General features: G+C 41.0%; 1 long non-coding RNA gene across 1 annotated transcript in view; it reads right to left on the bottom strand.

Annotated features, from left to right (window-relative positions):
• Positions 1 to 3226: 3226 nt before the first annotated feature.
• The window catches only part of LOC128351529 (uncharacterized), a 28152-nt gene continuing 19566 nt past the window's right edge, over positions 3227 to 11812 (bottom strand). The window contains exons 3-4 of the long non-coding RNA XR_008319850.1: positions 7106 to 7230; positions 3227 to 5067 (exon numbers count right to left, since the gene is read on the bottom strand). This is a non-coding gene — a long non-coding RNA (uncharacterized LOC128351529). The remainder of the gene's footprint in view (positions 5068 to 7105; positions 7231 to 11812) is intronic.

The following is an 11812-nucleotide window of genomic DNA, read 5'->3' as shown; positions in this document are numbered from 1 at the left end:
TTCAAATCCTTCAAATCTACACCCTGTTTTTGATCATGCTTTACTGAGATCACACTTTTATATTTCAGATATCTGTAGTCATGGTAATTTTTTCACTTTATTTAGGTCAAGGCAAGATGAAACAACTTTTTGAAGTTTTAGCCTGAAACTGCTATTAACTGATTAACCTAATTATTCCAATACTTTCTGGATTCAATCTTTTTTGACGTTAAGTTTAATTTTAGGCAAAACCATGGTATTAATGCTGTCACCATGCTTTCTGCATGTTAGTTCTTGGAAATGTATGTGTTCCTATATTTAATTTAGCTTTTTAAAAAGTGGCTGATATGCATAGTGTTACATCACGATAATGTTCTTCCATGGGCTGCTGGAGGTGCATAAGCAATGGGGGGGAACTGTGGTTGTATTGCCTGCACAACCACTGGTTCTGAATAGCATTGCGGATGCTTACAAGTCTTCAGCAGGCCAAGGTGGAGCATAATAATAATGTAAAGTTCTGCATCATGGGGGCCTAACTGGCTGAGCATCTAACAAAGCGGTTCACACCAGAAAGACATGGCTGAGGAGAGTTTTCTTAGTTGCATAGCATGGGAACACGGATTTCCCTAATCACCACCACCACCAATGCTGTGGTAATTTGGAAGCTCTCCACAGCACAGGGACACATTCCTTCCTGGCACGTGTCTGCTTCATCAGTTAGGATGTTTGATTACCTTTGAAAATATAAATAAACCATTTTCCTCCAAAAATATGTTCATGCCATTGTTTTTCAGCCAGTGGTGATACAATTATGACACATATATCATCATCTGCTTGGCCAAGTACCACATCCTGTGAAGTACCACCAGTAATATTTCATTCCTTTATTTTGGAGGTTAGATTAAAAGAACAACCTTAGGGATGTGTACTTTCTATGTTCACTTTTGGGAGTCCTGTTTGATTCATCTGGCTAATGGGAATTGCTGGACAACTAATCTGATTTGTTCTCCTTTTTACTATTACTGTTACTCCTCTAGTTCCTCATTGCTAATCATTTGCCAGTAGCTCTTTCAGTGAGGCAGGCATAGAGGGAAGAGGAGTTCAGATGAGGAACTGCTATACACCTCATATTTAAGTGGGAAGCTACTCTGTTAGGTAAGTCATTTAAAACAGGCCTGTGCAACACAAGGCCCAGGAGCCAGATCTGGCCTGAGAGGCCTTTTTTGCTGGCTCCCAGGTAGGAATATCCTGCAGCAACAGCAGGAGCCATGTCCCACTGACATGCAGTAATGGCTCAATGCAATTGACCACTCGAGACCTGATGAGAGGCATGTGGAAGCAATGGACCAACAAGCAAATGAACCAGTTGCTGCTGCTTGAGCAACAGACGTAGCAATGGATGGGGTGAGCCGGAATGGGGTAGCAGCAGCAGCCTGGTATAGGCAGAGCCCACCTCAGAAAGGTAGTCACTCTTTCATTCAGTTCTCTTTTCTTTGAGGGGGTCCATCCTCTTTGGAAACTACCTTACAATGCCATCCTATGCATACTTACTCAGCAATCCATCCCATGGTGAGGCTTACTCTCAAGTAAGCATGCCTAGGATTACAGCCTGAAAACGATTTAGAGGGAGGAGGGGACTTGGCATTTGTTTGGGGCTGGCATGCACTCCAGATGCCCCACTGACTGAGCAGGCAGTGGGTCTAACTTCTGGCCGCTATCCTTGGTTAAAGTTGTGGGTTCCTTGTGTGAGGGAGACGGTCCACAAGTAGCTAATAATTGCTTTCATTAATATTATTTAATTTTAATGTAACGATGCACTGAACATCTACTTTGACCCCTGAACACCAAGTCATGGTTAGTTCTGGCCCATTGGGGCATTAGAGTAGTGCGCCCCTGATTTAAAATGATACCAATGGGTACATATCATAACAGAATTGATTATGTGATTGATCTATGAAATAGCTAGTGATGTGTGCTCCACATTTCCCAAGTAGTGGGAAATTCCAAAGGCAATGGTATTCATGCTTGGTTTCCTTTGGATGAGAGAACACTGAGGACTTACAGCATTTTTACTACTTAGCCTACAAATTAACTTATTCATCACCAGACATTAAAGTATATGAGAGAGAGAGAGCATCTTTCAAATAGTAAATGCTATTATGCCAAGATTATACCAACAATAATCCAGGCTTCGAAGGATTAAAGTGGGTGGTGGGTGGTGGCAAAGGAGATGAGATCACACTCAGGTGCAATTTCAAGAGCTTCAAGCCTTTGAGCTCAACTGTTTTACAAGAGATGAAAGCAGCAGGAACAATGGCAGAGTGTGACACGAGATGGCAAGATCGGTTAGAAGCACCAGTTAATTGATCGTGCCAGCTCTTTTCACGGGAGGCATTTACATATAGACATTCAACATGTCTATTTTTAATGTAGGGAGCTGAACAGACTAAGTAGATCTCTGAAGATCTCTCCACTGTCCTGAAATAACATTTGATCAAAACATGTGGAAGTCTAGAGATGCTGAAAGCACACAGATATCCTAACGCCTCCTGCACGTATCTTCTTTGAAGGGCATTAATGAGTTGTTCCCAACCTGACTTTTAGATATTCTTCTCCCAGTTTAAACTGACCTCATTACTGTCTCTGTTATCTCCTGATAATATCCTGTTCTCACAATAAATGCCAGACCACTATTCTTCCATGTACTTTCCTCTAGTCTACGAAAGCCTTCTTGTTATCACTAATCAGAAGGCAGACAGATACGAGTTCGCAATACATGCAAATTGATTAAGGAATGATTTCTGCCATCCCAGCCAAGACATGTTTTTGGAAGGAAAAGAAGGCAAACAGGAAGAGATCTGAGAGGGTAACAGATGATCAAGTGCAAGATGACATTTACATACTGTAAATACAGAACATGAATTAGACTCATTTCTCCCCCTCAACCATCTGGTAATGCCTTTCCTGGAATGCAAGCATCCTTTTGACTGGGTCTTCATGGTAAGGGGCATGCCATATTTCAAGGTGGCTAGTATATTTTAGGGTGGTGTAGTATGTAAGTGTAGAAGTATAGTCCCTGGTTCCAGTATTAACTCAGCTATGAGCTCAGAGGGTGACCATAGGCAAGCCACTATCTCTATCTCTATCCTCTGCCCCACTTACATCTATAGTATGGGAATAATTGTATCAGCTTTACAGGTCTGGTGTTAGGAATCCTAAGATACTATACATGCACTGGAACACTTACTTATTTTATTTTTATTTATTGTTAAATGTATATACCACCTTTCATTAAAAACAATCCCAAGTTTAAAAAAAAATGACAATTAAAACTATTTAAGCTAAAAATATGAAACAGATCTAATTTAAAATATGAAATACAAACATAAAAAATGTATGCAGGTAAAAATACACAGAAGCAGCAATAGAAACAATCATGTAAAAAGGCCTGGATAAAAAGCCAAGATTTAACAAGCTTTCTAAAAACTTTGATGGAGTCTGAGGAACGGATGGCCACTGGGAGAGTATTCCAAAGTCTGGGGGCAGCAACAGAGAAGGCCCTGTCCCGCATGCCTTTATGAAAAGTACTGAGAATTATTGTTTTTTGCAAGCTCCAGTCTACTGCCCATATTTTTAGTGGTTGAATAGGCTGTTGTTTGGTAGTATGAGAAAGCAACAATTTGAAAATGAGGAACTGTAGGTCACGTTAAATTAGCAATCTGAAAACAATAAGGGAAATTCCTGGATTTTATCATGAGGAGTCTCAGTTTAGTTTGGACTTATACTGCTGCTGAGTACATATTAAGATCTTCTCCTGCACATATCTCATTGAAACAAGCAAGAACTGTATGGGCATAGAGTCTTGCCTTTACATTGCTCTCATTCATTTCAGTGGGGATTTGAAAGGAGAACTTCCCTTGTTAATTAAGCCTTTTGGCTTGGAAGTTCATTCCAAGTAAACTACAATAAAACAAAACTACATCAAGTTCACTACTACACTATATATCTAATTGTGTCCTAAAATACTGAAAGCAGCCACCAAGTGACAATAAGAGCACTAGCTTCTTAGAAGTTTTTTCTCTTTTATTTTACTTTGTCTCAAATAATTTATTATGGGCTGGTTCAGATGAACAACAGTCACTGAGCGTGAGGAGGACAGGGTCACACTAAGAGAATACCTGCCCTAACATCATTAAAGGATGTGCCAATGTAATCTCAGCATGTCCTTTACTCATGTGAGAGAGGTGATCTGCACACAGAGAGCAAAACCCTGTTTAAACATCCTGAACCAGCCCTATGAAATGAATCCTGACACAGTTAATTTCAGAGTAGAGTATAAAAATATAATTAACAGAAATAAAAATCTAAAAATTAACTAATGACCCGATCAGAAATTATAATAAAGTTAAATTAAACATATAATATTCATCTCAAGATAACAATTTTAATACAACGTTTTTATTGATACAACTGTTTCATCATTGCTTCCAGTTCTGATAACAATTCCTCCTCCTCTCCCTTCCCTAAACCTAATTAAATGAATAAACTTTACCAAACATAGGGTTTCCCATAATCTTTTCCAGCCAGCTCTTAAACTGGATCTATCTCCATCTTTCCATTTTGTTCTATTTCAGTGTTGGATGTTGTAATTAAATGGGTTACCATTTATTTAAGCTGGTTTATACTATCTTCTTTGAAGCCTAACACAAAATATAAAGGTAACAGAGGTTATTTACAACCATAGCTTCACTGTATTCCCCGCAAAGATCCAAATCTGACCACACACAGCAAATACTGTAAGTTTATCATTAGCTTGCATTGCAACACAATGCCAACATGTATCTGGTATAGCTGGAGTAAAGTACTGAATTTTAACCAGAGTAAGACAGACACCGATGACGCGGAACATAAAATAGCTGCATGACAGTTTTGAAGATATTCAGAAATTAATGAACTTCTGAATCCTGCAGTTTCATCCACAGATATGCTGGTAGAAAGTTAGTCCCCTTTCCGTTCCTAGCAGTCCACTGTATTGAAGTCAATGTGGCAAATATCATCACTGGTCATCCAACTTGCAGCACCTTCTTCCTGATTTAGAAGCAGTGGGAGAGGAACTTTATTTGCCAAGAAAGTCTTCCTATATCAGTTATGTTCTGATTTAGCACCACAGCACTGAAACAATGGCATGGAAAATGACTATAAAACTCTTGCCTCACTGAGACTGCCAACCTATTCAGACCTACCTGAGAGTAAGCTTACTGAAGACCATGAGACATTAGGTATGTGCACAAATTCAATTTTGCGATTCAATTCAAATTCAAATTGAATCTGTCTGATTCAGTTCTGAATAGCACAGTCCCTAGTTTTCCCTCCAATGAAATAATGTGTGCACAGATCTCTTCCCTCCATTAAAATGAATAGGGAAGCACTGATGAAACTCCTGTACAGGGGTACAGCAAGGTTGGAGTGGGCCCTGGGACAATAAGTGAAGATGGGCCCCTGCCATCTTCTTCAGAAATGTGCAAAGGAAAGAGCAAAAAGCAAACTGTCACTCAGCTGGCCGGGGGCCCTCCCCTAGGCTCCCAAACACATTTCTCTCTCTCCTTTGTTCTATTGTAGCTACACTCCTGCTCCTGTGTCCAAGTAGATTATCACTGGATTGGAGTGAATTAAGAATCATCCAAAGAAGTTTATATGTGCCTGTTGAAGTCAATGGGACCTTCGTTTACAGCTAAGTTTTAAATCCCATTGATTTTAATAGGATTTAAGCATGTTTAAACTTGTTTGGATCTCACCCAAGCTGCCTAAAATAAATTTCTCACTAATAAGATCCTTTGTAAGACACTTGAACACTTTCAAATATTTAATACTAGTACAAATACATACTTAAATAGGACTTTGATAAATTGAATCCATTTTCATCAAGATTATGATGTGCTAATTATAATCATATCATTCACATTTCAATTTGGGGATGATATTAAAAGCATTCCTTGGAGAGAGCAAAAACAATGAACTTGCCTTAAATGAACTGGCCTTATCTTCTGGAAGAAGCAATTGCTTTAGAGGGCATATTTTAGAAAGTTAGGATTTTCATTTCTTTCACCACAACTATCAGGGAGTGTAAACACTTCTTACTTTTAGAACAGAAATCTCCGGAAAAGAATGCCATCTGACCTGACAGCCCTTCACTCTTATCAGAGAGGCACTCTGCACATTCTCAAATATGCTCTTTTCATAAACACTTACGGCATCAAAAACAGACTCCAAAGTAAATCTGTAGTAAGCAATTGCTCAAGTTAAATCCTGGGTATAAAGCAGCGCACTAAATGTTTTATGCTTCAGAAATATAGCTAACAATTTTTTCACTTAAAGTCTATATAATGAGCAGTAATACAGAGAGGCTGTTCTCATGAGCTGCTCGTGTGGAGCGCTGGGATCCATGTGGATCTCAGAGCTCCCACCCAGTCTAACCCCGCTTCTAAACATGGCTTTTAGCCAAGTTAAATGGAGCAAGGGCTCCCTTAACCCAACTGCCTGGATTGTGTGTCTCCTGAAGCTGACACAGAAATAGGCACCTAAAGTGCCTGTCTGACGGGGGATCCCCATCAATGCACCACATTCGTGGTAGGGTGCATTGTGGGATATCTGGAGAATGGGATACATTGTCCCGGTCTCCGGAGCTCCACATTGTGTAGTGCAGTGCAGATCATTTGGGAGTGCAGTCTGCGTTCCCAGCAGCATTCCTTTGATCATTGGTGGGGAGGTGAGTTGTGGCAGCCTCCCCCACTACCACCTCCCACCCTCCATCCCCACCTTCCCAGTTTTGTGAATTGCCCTAGAATGTATCTAGCTATGAAGGATTCACTTAATGTGAATGAGTTTTGCCATCATTCTCTCTAAGGGGACCAATGGGATATTCTTTCTTCTCAGGCCAGAACATTTGTCATAATTGTAGCCATGACTCTGATATAGCCAAGGCTATGCATTCTTAATGGATGTTAGTCTTACGCATCTTTATCCTTGAGTATCTAGAGCAATGGCCTCTATATTTAAATGAATGCAAAGATTCCCCCCGCCCTCCAATCTCACTTTTGCAGGCAGTTATTTAAAAGTCTTTCAGAACCTTGAGAAAAGATATAACTGAAGGCCAGACATGAAAATAAAGCTGTCAAAAATGCATTATTCATCTACTGGGACGATGCAAATACTCTTTCCCGTCTGTTAGTTTCTGATGGGCTCCAAGTAAGTCTGTGAACAAAGAAAGAAATCGGTGAATACCTGATTTAAGTTAATGGCTGGAAATTATTTAAGGCAGGCATTCTCAAACTCGAGTCTCAGATGTTGGACTACAACTCCCATCATCTCCAGCTGCAATGGCCTTTGTAGAGCAACTATGTCTGAGGACTAAAGTTTGAGAACTCCCAATTTAAGGAATGATCATAGGCATGGAGAACAATCTACTAAGCACTGCTGCATACAAGCTCCTACATTTCAATGTAACGTGTGTAGAGCGCCCAAGTAGGGGTGTGTGAGCTGGCTTGGTTCGAGCTGGGTTCAATCTCAAACCAACTGGCTCAACAGATTCGGGGTCAAACCGGACCAGCCTCAGCCAGCCCAAGTTTGAACCGAGCTGGTTTGGAGCTCTACTGTGAAGATTCTCCTTTACCAGTAAAGGGGCAGGGGGACTTCCCTAAGGGTAGAGCAGGTGGGAGGGGAGTCATTTAGTACTTACAAGCCCCACTGGTGGCGTTGGCAGTGGCTGTGTGTGGGGGGGCATCCCTGTTGGCCTCCCCCAGATAGTCAGGGCCGACGGCAGCCTGGTTCGGGCCTTCTCCGGCCCAGTTTGAGCCTCTGTGCACATGTAGAGGCCATTTTAGTTATCTCTGCATATGCGTAGAAGCTATTTGCATGACCAATTGCACGGTTCAAACTGATTCAGTGGTCTAACCAGACAGGCTCCAGTTGGACCAGAATCAAAACTGAGTCAGGCTGGGTCAGCTCGAATCCAATTTGGATTTGAACCAAACCGGCAAAGCCATTTTTCTTCACATCCCTAAGGTCAAGTGTAAACTCTTTGTCTTTGAGACAGCATTTTTATCTTATAGTTCAGTTATACATATGGATGTTTGGCTGACTTCCAAAGCAAATTCAGCTGAAGTTCATTCCTAGATAAAGTGCTATAATTATCTTTTTAACCAAGTATCTGTCCATTCATATGTAAAAAAAATTCACCATGGTCCTTTGCTCAAAGAATTGCCCACCAATACTGATCTTTCCTATTGGGTATATTATAGGACATACTTAACATTTGTCCAGAATGACAAGTGAATGACCCTATTCACGTGAATGACCCTTCATGTGAATGACCCTTCATGTGAATGACCCTATTCACACATTATATTCAACATTCATACAATCTGTGTACAGTGTACACAAATATAGATCTAAACACAGGTACTGTTTTCCATACATAATATTTAACACAGAATCAGCAGTAGGGATGTGCTTGAAAAGTGATTCAGCATCTAAACTGTGGGCACATCCTTGTAAAAATGAGGGCTTACACAGCATGCACGGAGGTCACGTGCATGTGGCGTCGCACAAGGGCAGCTGGGAGACGCCCTGCCAGCACACAGGCATAGCTGGGGGAGCTCCGGCATTGGGGCAGGTGGGGGGGAGGCAGGGTTCAACCTACCTTCCCCCAGATGACCACTCGAAGCTCTGAAAGCGTGCAAGCCACGTGCCCAGACAACCAATGCTTCCAGGAGCAGCACGGATGAATCTCCACATCGGGCCCTATCCCGGCGGTTCTTACACACCGCTTAATCCAGGCTGGGTGTCCCTAGCCTGGGTTAGGCTGCATGTGAGAACAGCCTCCAAGTCTGTTCTGTGATAACAAGCAATGTGTTTCTTTTAAGTTTAAATGCCATTCATAATATCTAGAGTCAGTGTATGGTCATTTAAGTACTACCACATGTCAATGTTCTTATTAATGAATACTTTGCTTGAGGCACAGGTCTGGTTTTCTGATATTAGCTAATATTTTACAGGGATCCACTTATCAGCATCGGTTGTTCTGTTGTGACTCAAGCAGGGATCTTAACTGAGAAAAAGTATGGCACTAAAACCTTTATGAAAATTTCAGATAATTAGATGAGGAATCCTAGATTTCTAGAATGCCCAGCTACAAAGCACACGTGAGGTGGTTTCAGGGACCAGTCTCATAGATCCCACTTCTGTCACCATAAATGTTAACCTATGGCAGAGCTTGAATTTGGTAGAACTCGTTCATGGGAGTTTAGCTTAAGAAAAACCAGAGCGAAAAGTAGGTGCAAAAACGCACACAATTCTATCTGCAAACACAACCAGCCATCTGCTTTTCCAGGCATTGATCTAATTACTATCTACAAAGCCTTATAACATTAATGGTTATAACCTATAAAGTCCTAAACATCATAGGCCCCTGTCTATGTCTTCTTCACCATGAGCCCCACTGCCCATTGAAATGATCTGGAGAGGTTTGTCTGAAGTTGCCACCAGCTCCTCTGGTGGCTATGCAGGGATGGGCCTTCTCTGTTGCTGCTGCAAGACTCTGCACTCCCTGCTGAGATAAGAGCCTACCCTTCTCTGACAAGTTTTTAAAAGTCTCTAAAGACTTTTTTTCCACTTATTTTTTAACTTTGGGGGATGCCTGGGCACCCCAAAGTGGGTTTGGGGACATGGCAGGTATGGCCACAACTCCCCCCAGGCAGCCCCAAGTTGGTAGGGTTTACAGGGTTTTTAAATATATTTTTTAAAGATTATAGCCTGTTTCAATGCAATGAACACTTTGTGACCTTAACTGCTATGAACTCTGAGTTCACAGCAATTAAGGTCAGTAAGTCAGGTCACACACTGTTCTACTTATATGAATGGGGGAGGGACTCCTATCCATTGCATTGAAACAGGCTATATGGTGATGATGATGATGATGATGATGACGATGATGAATTCAATTTCTATACTGCCCTTCCAAAAATGGCTCAGGGCAGTTTACACAGAGAAATAACAAACAAATAAGATGGAACCCTGTCCCCAAAGGGCTCACATTCTAAAAAGAAACACAAGATAGACACCAACAACAGTCCTGGAAGTACTGTGCTGGGAATGGACAGGGCCAGTTACTCTCCCCCTGCTAAATAAAGAGAATCACCACAGTAATAATATTTTACCGCTATAATTTATATTATATATATATATATATATATATATATATATATATATATATATATATATATATATATATATCATACACCCTACCAACTTGGGGCTGCCTGGGAGGAGTTGTGGCCATACCTGCCATGCCCCCAAACCCACTTTGGGGTACCCAGGCACTCTCCCAAAGGGGTGGATGGGGTTCCTCAAATCCCCATTGGAAAAATCTTCAAAAAATAATATAAAATCACAGGAGCATCTGACTGCTTTGGGGTTCAGTGGGTGGTTGGCACCCCTGGGTCCCTACCACCCACCCCAGTTTTGTGCCCCTAGGTGCTCTGCATAGGGAATAATGTGCCAGTTCGAGTCCCCATCACACCTTATGTAGAACCTTTTAGAACTGGTTCAAATTGGGTTTGAATTTGAACTGAACCGAGCAGGAGTGGGGGGTTGAGCAAAACCAAAACTGAACCTACCCACCCTGATTCGAAGCTGGTACAAATCTGAACCAACCAGGCCAAGCCAGTTTTGTGCACATCCCTATGTGCACAACTTGACCTATGGATGCCATATTTGGCAGTAGCCCTGTGTCATAAGCCTTTTTATGTTTGTTTGAAGGTTCAGCCATCTTCCTTTGATGCAGAAAGACTGAAAACTGCCAAGGGAGGAGACCCTACAGATTTCCACAAGAACAGTGATTATATGAAAGGCCAGTTCGGATAAATTTGTGATGAATTTGAATCTACTTCATCAGTAGATTCCACTTCAGGCAGCTTATTCTTATTTGAAGTTAATGAGAGTTGAGGGTCATCAGCACATTTAATAAGAAAATTATTACCTCAGAGTGTTGAGGTGTGTAAATACATGTTGAGGCTTCAATCATGCTTGTTTCATTTCAACTACAAGCTGCAGTAATAGGTTATGATTTCCTTAAAAATACATGATATCTTATGTAAAGGATTTAAGGACGTCTTATTTAAAAGCTGTGATCTTTTGTGATTATACTGGAACAGTCATGCCAGTACAGTTAAGATGAGGAGTGTTTTCAACATTCCGCCATCATAAGCCTTGAACATTCTATTGCTTATAAAGTCAAAGGTATTGTGCACACATCAACTAGGGGACAAGAGACATCACTCCTCCAAATTTGGTGCAAATACAGCAGTTTAAGTTTTTAACTCCTAAAAAGAAGTTTCAAAAGTGTTGGCACCATTTTTTCATGACAGATAATGTATATTTTAAAATGTTTGATGTTTTCTTTTTTTAGCATTCCCACAAAATCCAGGTTCATACGGGACTGGTGCCTTTTGCTGGTTAGAAAAATATCAATCTAGCGATTTATTTATTTATTTACAAATTTTAATACTAATTTTGAGTAATTACTATTTGAAATTCCCATGACAACAGGGAAAATAATGAAGGGAAAGTTAGCTGAGAGCACAACTGAGTCTGTCCACTGAGAATTCTGAAGCCAAAGTTGGGAGGGGCAAGTCCTGTCAATTTCTAGCGAGTGACTTCCTGGTTCTGAACATAAGTGCCTGATAAGAACAGTCTATGAGCACTCTGGCACTTGTATAGTTAAACAACTATTCCTCTCCCTCCCTTTCCATTCATGGGCATGCCTTGGTCTTTCAGT

This window comes from Hemicordylus capensis, chromosome 3 (assembly GCF_027244095.1).
Source record: "Hemicordylus capensis ecotype Gifberg chromosome 3, rHemCap1.1.pri, whole genome shotgun sequence".
Classification (NCBI taxonomy): Eukaryota; Metazoa; Chordata; class Lepidosauria; order Squamata; family Cordylidae; genus Hemicordylus; species Hemicordylus capensis.
Note: the sequence above shows the minus strand (reverse complement) of the source record. Positions and strands in the feature narration are given on the sequence as shown.